The sequence below is a fragment of the Pteropus vampyrus genome, unplaced genomic scaffold (assembly GCF_000151845.1).
Source record: "Pteropus vampyrus isolate Shadow unplaced genomic scaffold, Pvam_2.0 Scaffold46, whole genome shotgun sequence".
NCBI lineage: Eukaryota > Metazoa > Chordata > Mammalia > Chiroptera > Pteropodidae > Pteropus > Pteropus vampyrus.
Window position 1 is genome coordinate 2,368,258 of NW_011888827.1, and position 10,917 is coordinate 2,379,174.

General features: G+C 49.2%; 1 pseudogene; it reads right to left on the reverse strand.

Annotated features, from left to right (window-relative positions):
• Positions 1–5,754: 5,754 nt before the first annotated feature.
• On the reverse strand, positions 5,755–5,863 carry LOC111739106 (annotated as a pseudogene).
• Positions 5,864–10,917: the final 5,054 nt, after the last annotated feature.

A 10,917-nucleotide genomic window follows, 5' to 3' on the forward strand; every position in this document is an offset into this window, starting at 1 on the left:
TATGAGACATTGTAGTGTTTATCTCTAGAGGTTTGATTTTGGTCTTTTAAAAAATATCTTCCATGTTTCTATGTAACTGTTAAACATATGGAATATAATTATAATAATTGTTTTACTGTCCCCATATGCTAATTCTAACATTTGTGTCAGTTCTGTATTGATTTCAATTGATTGATTTCCCCCCCTCATTACAGTCATGTTTTTCTGCTTTGTTGCATGTCTAGTAATCTTTGATTGGATGTCAGATATTGTGACTTTACCTTGTTGAGTGCTAGATTTTTTTTTGAATTCTTGAGCTTTTTATCTAGGATGCAGTTAAATTACAGTTTGATTTTTTTGAGTCTTGCTCTTAAGATTTGGTAGGCAGGACCAGAGCAGCGCTGTATGGGATTAATTATGCTCCACCTCCTAAGCAAGATCTTTCTGAATATTCAAGGTGCATGAAGTTTTCCTGCCTGGCTGGTGGGAATATTCCTGGCTCTCCATGACTGTGGGCTGTTTCCTCACAAGCGTGTGCTTCTCAGTCTCTGCTAAATCCTCAAAGGGGGTCCTCTACAGGTCTCTGGAGTTTTCTCTGTGCAGATCTCTCATTTCCAGCACTTTGTTCTTCAACTTCTAGTCACATGAGTCTCCCCTGAGCTCTCAGCTCCTTCTCTTCAACTCAAAGCCCACTGGGCTCCTCTTAGGTTTCTCTTTCCTGCACCACATTTGGATACTTCCTGTAAGTAGCAAGCTAAGGCATTTGTAGGTCTTATTTTATTTTCTGTGTCTCAGGATCACTGTCCATTATTACATGACGTCCAGTGGTATTGTAAATCGTTACTCCATCTTGGTCGAACATGCAGATCTATTGGTCTCTGATATTCTGATTGGACACAAGTACTAACTCAGGGGCCAGAACCATCAGCATCACCAGGAACTTGTTAGTAATGCAGAGGCTTGGCCCCATCCTAGAGCTGCTGAGTCAGAACCTATATGTTAGTGAGATCTTAGCTGACTTTCTGTGGGCATTACAGCTTGACGTGCATTAAGTTAGAAAATAGTTCCTGGACCTTGATCTCCTGAGCCCTTGATCTTCTGGGCCCTGGAAGCACAGAACTGAGCTGGACTGAGAGGAGGCACAGCCTAAAACCAGTTCCCACACCCAGTGTGAGCCTGTAGGTCCACCTCTCTTCCAAAGGCAGTTCATGTGCCTGTACAGCCCACCCCACCCTGGAGAAGGCTCCTGGAGAAGCCAGTTGGACTGGCCTCTGCCTTCTGGGAATTTGTCTAGACCATGGTTTTCCAGGAAGCCATGACTCACCCTGCCTTCATTCACCTGCCAGGTGCTGGCGTGGCTGGAGGCCAGTGGGCTGAACTCTGAGAGAAGGAGCCAGAAAGGCCTCCGGGGGAGGGGAGGGGAGAGGAAGTGGACGGTAGTGAGGAGGAGAGCTGGCTGTGGTGCCTTTTCTGCAGGACTGGCTCAGCTTTGCTGGGAGTCACTGCGGCATTGCCTGCTCCTCTCCCCAGCCCTCTAGCTCAGCCATGCCAGAGACAGGCCATGAAACAGCTGGACAGATCACCTCCATATTTACCTTTGGAGGCTTTGCTTCTGCATTTCTAGGAGACCATTTCTCAAAAAGCTTCCGGATTCCTTGTCAGTAGGACAGGGACCTCTGAGCTGATGGTCCTAATGGGCCAAAACTATAGAAGAGGTGAAAGCAGGCTGTTAAAGGGGCAGTTTATTTCTTGCTTATTTCCTTTGAGGCCCTTACTCTGCAACTCACACAAATTGGCCCCAGGAGACAGTAGTACCCTAAAGTTCAAAGAGCTGGGAGAGACTTAACCAGGTTCTAGGCCAGCATCCCCTTCCTGGGCAATTATGCTCTTTCTATAAAGAGAAAGCTCCAGGCACAGATGGAATTTTTTTCCTAACTCCAGGCGTGGGGTTCCCAGACTCCTCCAACCAGTATCTGCACCTGCACAGTATTTATAAGCCATACCACAGCTGGATGCCAGGGAAAAATGAACTAACACAGATGTTAAGTCCAAGAGACCTGGCTTTGGATCTGGAACTGCACACTATTAGCTGTTTGATTTCGGCAAGTTTAGAAGCTTTGAGCCTCAAATTCGTCGTCCAAATAATGGGATACTAATAAGACCTACCTGAAAGGGTTTCAATGAAGTTTGTTTGTATATGGACCGGTGTGGTGATTAATTGTATTGTGAAAAGACTGGGTCAGGAGGTGCCCAGATATTTGGCTAAACATTATTTCTGGGTGCGTCTGTGAGGGTATTTCTGGATGAAATTAGCATTTAAATTGGTAGAGTCAGAAAGCAGATGGCCCTCCCCAATGCGGGTGGGCATTATACAGTCTACTGAGGGCCTGAATAGAGCGAAAGACAGAAGAAATGACAATTCACTCTTTCTTCTGCTTGACTGCTTAGCTGGGACATGGGTCTTCTGCAGCCTGTGGACAGGCATTTACACCACTGGCTCCCTTGGTTCTTAGGGCTTTGGTCTCAGACTGAATTACACCACTGGCTTTCCTTACAGATGGCAGATTGTGGGACTTCTCAGCTCCCATGTCACATAAGCCAATTCTTCATAATTCCTCCATATGTATATATATCCATGATTGATTCACCAGGTATACAGGAAGTATACAATCAATGGCAATGCGTTTTATTGCAGGATTAGAGAAAGATGTCAGGATATACCTATGGCAGAAAAAGTCATCTTTCTCACTGCATCTGTGTCACCTGGAGGGCCTGTTAAAACACAGGCTCCTTGGTCCCACGAGTTTCTGGTTCAGCAAGTCTGGGGTGGGCCTGGAGAATTTGCATTTCTAACAAGTTCCCAGGTGACTCTGGTCTGGCAACTTCACTTTGAGAACCACTGGCTTTGTGTAGCTTTGTTTCTCTCCAGAAGTGAAGAGAAGGCAACCTGGCTGCACATTGGAATTACCTGGGGAGCAATTCAAGCTCTACCCTGGACATCCCCTGCCCCCACCCCCCACCTCCCGGCCCCAACCAGTTAGGTCAGGATCTTTGCAGAGTGTGGCTCAGGTGGGGTGGTTCAGAAGCTCCCCAGTGGATTCTAATGTGCATTCAGGGTGGAGAACCAACCTGAATGCTTGAGTCAGAATTTCTCCTTGGGTATGTGCATGCCCCTGGCTCTGAAGTTTGGACCTTTGCACATGGCTTCCTGACTTTTTATTAGAAACAAACACAAATTTTCAGGTGAAGACCCGATTCAATAAGTACATCTTCTATAAGCCTAGCCACATTCCCTCTCTCCTCAGCAGAATTAATTCATTTTCTCTGTGTACTTATCCTATATGAAATCTCCCTCTGTCGGCTCTTATTGTATTCTACTTTTTCTTAAGAATTAGTTGTTTATACATCTGTGTTTCCCTTCTCATCAGGCTGTGAGCTACCTGAGGGCGGGGACTGGGTCTTAATTAAACTGTGATTTCCTCGCAAAGCTCAGCTCAGTGCCCAGTGCAGGATAGCTTCATCACCAGTCTTTGTTGAAAAGAAATAAAATTGGACTGATGGTCCTTTCCAATCTTCAGTCATATATGTTTACTGAAATAAAGCAGAGAATTGTGGACAAATAGGTGCATAACGTAGGGTACAGTACCACCTAATTTAAATATGAATACATGTCTAATTTACCTGGAATTCTGCTTCAGATACCTGCTTTGCTATCTAGACGCACCTCACTGTTAACTCAGCCCTGCATCTTATCACAGTAACTGAAGCCACTTAGAAATAACTTAACTGTGATATTTAGCAAATTATTTTTAATCTGATAGGTAAACTCACATCAGCGCAGCTGTTCATGTCAAAAAGAGGGGTGTTTTGGGCACCTGCCGGGCTGGCTTCACGAAAGGCGGCTTGTCATCTTGCATTCTGTCTGCGGTAGGGCGCTATTTATGCTGGAGTAAGCTGTCACTGACTTGTCGCTGCTGGAGATAATAAAACTTGAAGACTGGGGAAATAGCCTAATTCAGTTAGAAGGCCCTGCCTAAGTGAGGCGGCTTTCCGGATGCAGGGGGATCCGGGCCCCAGTCCCGTTTTCCCGAGCCTCGTGCGAGGCCGGCTTTCCACACACTCACCTCATCGCTGCGTTTCCTTTTCGTTCTGCAGAGCTCACTCCCAAGGCAGAGAGCGTCGGCTGCCTCATTCACTCACTGGCCAGTTTGGTTTACCTGCCCAGGGGACTCAGATCTTCCAGCAGAGATCCTTCTAGAATCATGGCCTTCATAATCACTGTTTCCTCACCTGGAGACAGGTTTCTCCCAGGCATTGGCATGGCTGTCTCTGCACCATTGAGGCCTCAGCGAAAATGTCACCTCTTCAGAAAAGCCCTCCCTGACCACCTGTCTAAAGCAGCCCCACCCTCACCAGCAAGCCCACCCACAGTCGGCTATTTCAGCACCTGGCTCAGCCAGGCCTTCAGGTGGCTGCAGCTCTAGCTGATACCTGACTGTGAGGACATGAGACTCCAAGAGAGAACCGCCCTGCTGAGCCTAGTCCACTCACTAAACCATGAAAGATGGTGTAAGCTGTTGCTGCAAGCCTCCGGATGGTAGCTGATTTTATCCTCACTGAAAATCTAGGAGGAGAGACATTCTTATCCCCTTTAGAAAGGAGGAAATGGAGCCACAGGGGGGCTATTTAAGCCCCACAACGATGCTACAAGGCACTGATATACTCGTTTTTGAGAGGGTGAACTGAGGTTCCAAGGGATTAGAAACTCTGCCTGGGAATCGGAGCAGGTGGCGGTGGGGTTGGTGAGAGGCCCAAAGGGCTCCGGGCCTGAGCTCCCAGGCTCTACTCTGGCTTCTCTTCCGCCCTCCCTGTTGAGTGTGGCTGTTACCTGGGAGATGGGGACTTGGTGTGCCCCCAGGCTCCCAGCACTGCGGTGGGTAGAGGGTGTCCTGACAGCAGCCATTTCTGGCCTGACTCTCTAAGAGGCAGACGGACAGACTTCTGGGACTTAGAAAGAGGTCACCTCACTGGTCAGTGGCCTCAGAGGGAGACCTTCCCAGCAGAGCAGGACAAGGATGAGACGTACAGGAGGTGCAGGCCCTGGAAGCTAAACTCCCACCTAAGCGCAAGGCTTCGTGGGTCCTGTCTGTCTGAACACATAGGTAAAATGAGCTTGAACCTCAGGGGAACTAGAATGTTCTAAGCCAGTGAGAGGAGGGAGAGCAGGGTCAGTGTGCCCAGAATGTGTTGGGAGGAGTCGTCATGGCCAGATGTCTGCTCCCCCCGCCCACAGGGGGTTTCCCCTTCATAAATAGTTGTTTCTTCTTCCAGCCCGACAAACTTCAGGAGAATCAAACCTTTGGGGCTACCCACCATTAATACTGAAGCAGCCATATCTCTCGCTGCATGAGTTAGAAGTACTATTAAATTCTGAGCAAAGAGACAGCCTCCCCCAGTGTCTGAGGTGGCTCAGACATGTCACCTCAGGTGTTTTGTTTTCCTTCTTACGTAGATGTCCAGGGGGAGGTGTTACGGGGCTCGTGGGGCCTCCACAGCAATCGGGGGGGCGGGGGGGAGGGCCCGGTTCCTGCTGCCTTTCTGCTTTGTCATCGTTAGTGAGTGGCTTTCATCCTCAAGCTTCATCCTCTGCTCCAAGCCTGTGGGAGCTCCAGTCGTCACATCTGCATTCCAGTCAGGAAAAAGAGGAAGAAGGAAGGGACGAAAATGTGCTCTCCAACTTTCTCTTCAGAAATCTTTTTTTTTTTTTTTTTTTAACACCTACAGCACCCGGTCTTCCTAGGTGGTCTCCCATCCAAGTACTAACCAGACCTGACCCTGCTTAGCTTCTGGGATCAGGCACGTTCAGGGTGGCATGGCTGTAAGTCTCTTTAGAAATCATACCCAGCAACCTCTGCTCTCGTTTCATTGACCAGAATTTAGTCACGCAGGCTCAGGGGAGGCTGGGAAATGCCATTTTCTACCTGGGCACATTGCCACCTTGAATTAAACAAGGGTTCCGTGTTTAAGGAAGAAAGAGGGAATGGATGTCGGTAGGCGACTAGTAGTTTCTGTGTCACTTAGCGCAGCAGTGAAGGCCCTGAATGCACTTTCACACCAGAAGCTCATTCTGGTCTTTTTCCCTGCATTGCAGGCCTGGCTTGAGGATAGGAGGGCACGGAAGTCGGTCACTCAGCCCGTGAGGCTTGTCTGCTCTGACTTTGATAACCAACTCCTGACCAAGCCCGAGCATCCTGCCTTCTGATCTTTGCGAGGCCTGATGGTGTCCGCGAGCCGGAGTCCTGCGGGCCCCCCGGGGGATGCTGCGGGCGCCTTTGTTGTTCATCCTTTCAGCCTGGCAACCTCACAAATCAACTATCAAGTCTAATTTCTAAAGCTGTTTTCACGACAGTGGTTTTCCATTTAATCCCCCAGAGCTAACAATATGGAATCAGTTTTCCTTAACAAATGACCTCCTTTAACTTCATTAGTTCATAATTAATTTGCTAGCATGTAACCAAGATAATTAACGGTCTTGATTAGAGACAGGCCGAAGAAGGAACCTTTTTTTCTCATGGCCAAGGCAAATATTGATTAAAATTCAAGCCGTTTCCTAATTTTCCTCACAATTGAATTCACTGAAGGCGGTGGTTGGTGATTCGTGATCTCCGTTTAAAAAATTAAAATGGACGCGAAGTGAATGGGTCTTGCTACAGAGTACTTTATTACCAATGCAAGTTTTAGATAATTTTGCTTTCTTTTTCTCAAATACAAAAATATGAAGCCAGAGAATCAAGTGACAACTGAGCATGTGTAATAGAGACTTTAAATACCTGGAGAGCTTTTTCAGCTTGTTAGGAGTAAACTGGGGTGGGAAATGTAGAGAAAGACACACAGGTCTTAATAAAATAACCATCCTGATCGTGAGCAGCATCTTTTGAGCGGTCCGGTCCACTGGAGTTTACAAAGCCTTCTCTCTTCCGTATCTCATCTGGTCCCCGCACAGCTCTGTGATGGGGATGCCATGCAGGAACCCACTGAGGAGCCTCAGCGTTTCCGATGAGAATGAGAATGAATTGAGGAAGTGGAGCCAAACCAGCAACTGCGCCCTCTGCAGGCTGGACCCTGCATCTTCCTCTCTTTTATGAAGACTACTGCCAATGTTGGGTGGTCAGGGCTTCTTCTATGTGTCCGTTTTTCCCGCCTATATTATCGGTGAGGGAAGCAAGGTGCCAGGCCACAGACTTGTAGGAGCCCTCGCTCCCAGCCCCCTGCATTTCGTGCCCTGCTCTGCATCATGGCTCACTAACCTATTTCGAGCTTGCTCCCTGCCAGCTCTGTGCTACTTGTTTTATGCATTATCTCATTTAATCCCCACAACAACCCCAGTGGCGTGAGTATTATCGTCATCTCCATTTTTACAGACGTGGTTGATGGAGCTTAGGGAGAGAGTAAGTTGTTCAAAGTCACCCGGCAGAGCTCGCTTGTTTGGAGTCCTGGCCATCTGGCTCCAGGGCCCATACTCTTCCAGTAGGAGAATGATTTCTCAGGTAGAGAATCACTTGGACCTGGATGTCACCTACCCATGGGCTGTTTGCTCAGCCTGCCTTGGCTGGGGGTTCCTTGGGGAGGGACTGGGGAAGGGAGAGAAAGCCCAGTGCGCAAGTGGGTGAAATGTGTGTGAGTGGTGGTGGGGAGGGCGGGAGGCCACAGGAGCAAAGGAATCTCACCGAGTTCCGTCAGGCAGGCAGACCCCACTGATGAAAACGGATGCTTTTACTTTGGCTTCTTGTAGCCTTCCGATCTTAAACACGAAATTCCCCCAGGGCATTCTGCCCCTCTTCTGGGGCCCTCTGAGATGGAGCCTTTCCTGGAGGATGCAAGATGGAGTAGGTGTGCTCATCGGGGCTGGGGTTGGGACTTGGGCGGTGGCCAGCTCCAAGACTTAGAGACCAATGAGAGGGCAGCTTTCAGGGAGTCCTTCTGGGTCCCCTCAACCCCAGCCCAAGGAGCATTTAGTCTTTGGGGAGAAGGAATGCTGGGGGCAAGAGGTAGGCACTGTGGGGGTAGCAGAGATCCCGAGGCCATGAGCTAACCTGGAACCCATCCCACAGGGAGGCAAGAACCAGAACAGCAGCTGATCCGATGATGGGCTGTGATCTATAATTTATGCCAGGCTCCTTTCCGAAAGGCCTGGCGGCTGCCTGCCAGGACACTTGTAACAGCGGGTTTTGCTTTGATGAAGCTAAGGGGGTTTCAGGTGGTCCCTCGGGGTAGATGTTACTGAATTAAGACCATCTGTGAAGCAGTTTCCCACGCATTAACTTGTTCATCCTCACAGCACTGCTGTAGTCAGAATAATTATCTCCATGTGACATATGGGGAAACTAAGGTTCAGAGGGTGAAGCGACGGGCCCAAGGACCCATACCTGGGGAAAGCAGGATTTACAACCAGGTCTGTTTGATTTGGGCAGCTTGCAAGACTGTTCCCTGGGAAGCAGATGGTGATACCATTTAAAATCTTTGACCAAAATCTCTCTGGTGCCCACAGCCATTTTAGGCATGACCCAGCTCTGCGTATAACCCAGATGGTTCTGGCCACCTACTGAACTCTGGCCCATATTTCCCTGGGACCATTCCCACCCCAAATATGGGTCTTGGTGAGTTCCAAATGGACTGTCTTTCATCGTGTAGAGTAAGGAGGGAGGGAGTGGATCTGGCCATCTGCGCACTTTGCTCACACAGACCCAACCATCAGGGTGTTTGCCGCCTGCCTCTCCAATTAAAGGGTCGAATCATAGATGACAAGACCCTTAAGAACATGGGTCTGGTTCCCAGGTCGGCTTTGCCATTGGGTGATATGTTATCTAGCTCAGGCGGCCGTAACAAAATACCAAGACCGGGAGGCTTGGTGTTTTATTTATTCTCTCACAGTTCTGGAGGCTGAACATCCAAGATCAAGGTGTCAGCGGGTTTAGTTTCTCTTGGGGCTCCTCTCTTTGGCTTGCAGACGGCCACCTTCTCATAGTCCGCACATGGCCTCTCCTCTGTGTTAAGTGCATCCCTGATGGCTCTTCCTCTTCTTACAAGGACACCAGTCATGTCCGATTAGGGCCTCACTCTTTGTGACCTCCTTTAAGCTTAGTTACCTCTTTAAAGGCCCCGTGTCCAAATATACTCACACTGGGGGTTAGGACACTAACATAGGAATTCTAGAGATACAGTTCTGTCCATAATAGGTGAACACAGGCAGGAGACTCCCTACGCCTCCGTTTCTTCATTTGGTACATGGGGATAATATGAGTATTCCATGGGTTTTTTGAGGAAATTAAATAAGGTAACACAAGAGGATGAGGCATGGGCTCATCGCAAGTGCTCGGCGTGCTATGTGTCACCATCATCATCACCGTCGCCACCGCTGCACCATTTCCGTCATTTCGTAGGAAATTACCAGTATCTGGGGAGCTGCTGGTTTCAGGCCTCTGGGTCCTGTTTATCATTTTGTCACTCGTGGCTCAAGGTTGAAGTCACATGGGATCAGAGTGGCAAGGATCTTGACCGTGGATGCCAATTGCCGATTTTACAAATGAGGAAACCGAGGCTGAGCTATGGGCTCATCTAGTGTTGCAATGCTACCAACCTGTCCCCGGCCAGATGTTCCCATGTTTTTCGAACTATTTCAGTAACCAGTAGGGGTCAAGAGAAGGCTCCTCTCCCTGTCGGGGCTGCCCCTGAAGTATCTGGACAATTCAAATTGTTTTTCCCTTAATGTTCTATGAACTGTTTCTCCCATGTATTAATGGAGTACCTTTCATATTGCAAATGAACAGAAGCCATTAATTACCATATCCCTACACATGCGTCCCCAGCGCAGCCCCTCTCCATAAACCCAGTGTCCCAGCTCCTGGCGTGACGACACCAAACCCTTCCAAGGGCAGCCTCACGTTTCCTTGCCTTACCTCTTCCAGGCATCTGTGTCTCCCTGGGAATTTGGACGGGAGTACTGATAATCCACCAGGCTTCAGTCAGAAGGGCACGGTGACTCATTGGTTTTGACAGTATAATATTTCTAGTTAAAAATAATGCAGAAGCTAAAAAACAAAACAAAACAAAACAAAACAAAACAAAACAAAACAACAAAACTTCCGAGGCCTGGCAGCTCGGTGGGTTTCCAACTGAACGTCCACTCCCACCATCTTCCTTCCAGCAGAACCCCCACTGTGCTCAGGTATGGGGTGCCGTGTACTCAATGGGGGATCTGCCGGCAGCCCAGCTCGCTCCCCTTTGCCAACCACTACCTGTAGGCAGGGCACGTGACCCAGTTCTGGCCAATGGGACTTGAGGAAAGTCTCCTGGGGACTCGATTTAGGTAAGTAGTCCCTCCCCGCAAACGTGGGGATACAGCTGTTTGGGGAGCGATACCTGCAGCAGCTGTCCTGCAGCAAATGAGGGAAGGCCCACAACAGACCCTCAGAGGATGTGACAGACATTACGGAGCTGGGAACCCACGCTGGAGCATCCTCTCTCTAGGCTTCTCATTATGTAGAATGTAAACCTGTATCATTTAAGCCAGGTTGACTCAGGTGTCACTTGCAGCCAAAGCCATCTCAGCCAAAGATAGGTTGGTGGGAAGCCATTGGCCAGGTGCAGCTACAGGAAAGTGTGTCCCCACTCAGAGGTGGAGGAGGTCACGAGGACACTGGATACAGAGCTCAGTGTTGATGTCTCACCTCGTGACAGGCAGTCTGATGGTCCCCCCATCTGCCCCCAGCTTTGTGCAACAGACCTGTGGGCACTGCCCCGAGAAAAGAGGTGAGGTCGTCCTCACCCCAGCCTCACTCGTCCTCCCTCCTCGGCAGCTCGGAGCGGCCGCAGTCTGCCTCCTGTGGCCACTCTCGGTGCAGCTGGAACCTCTCCACCATCATCTCCACGGCTTATCAT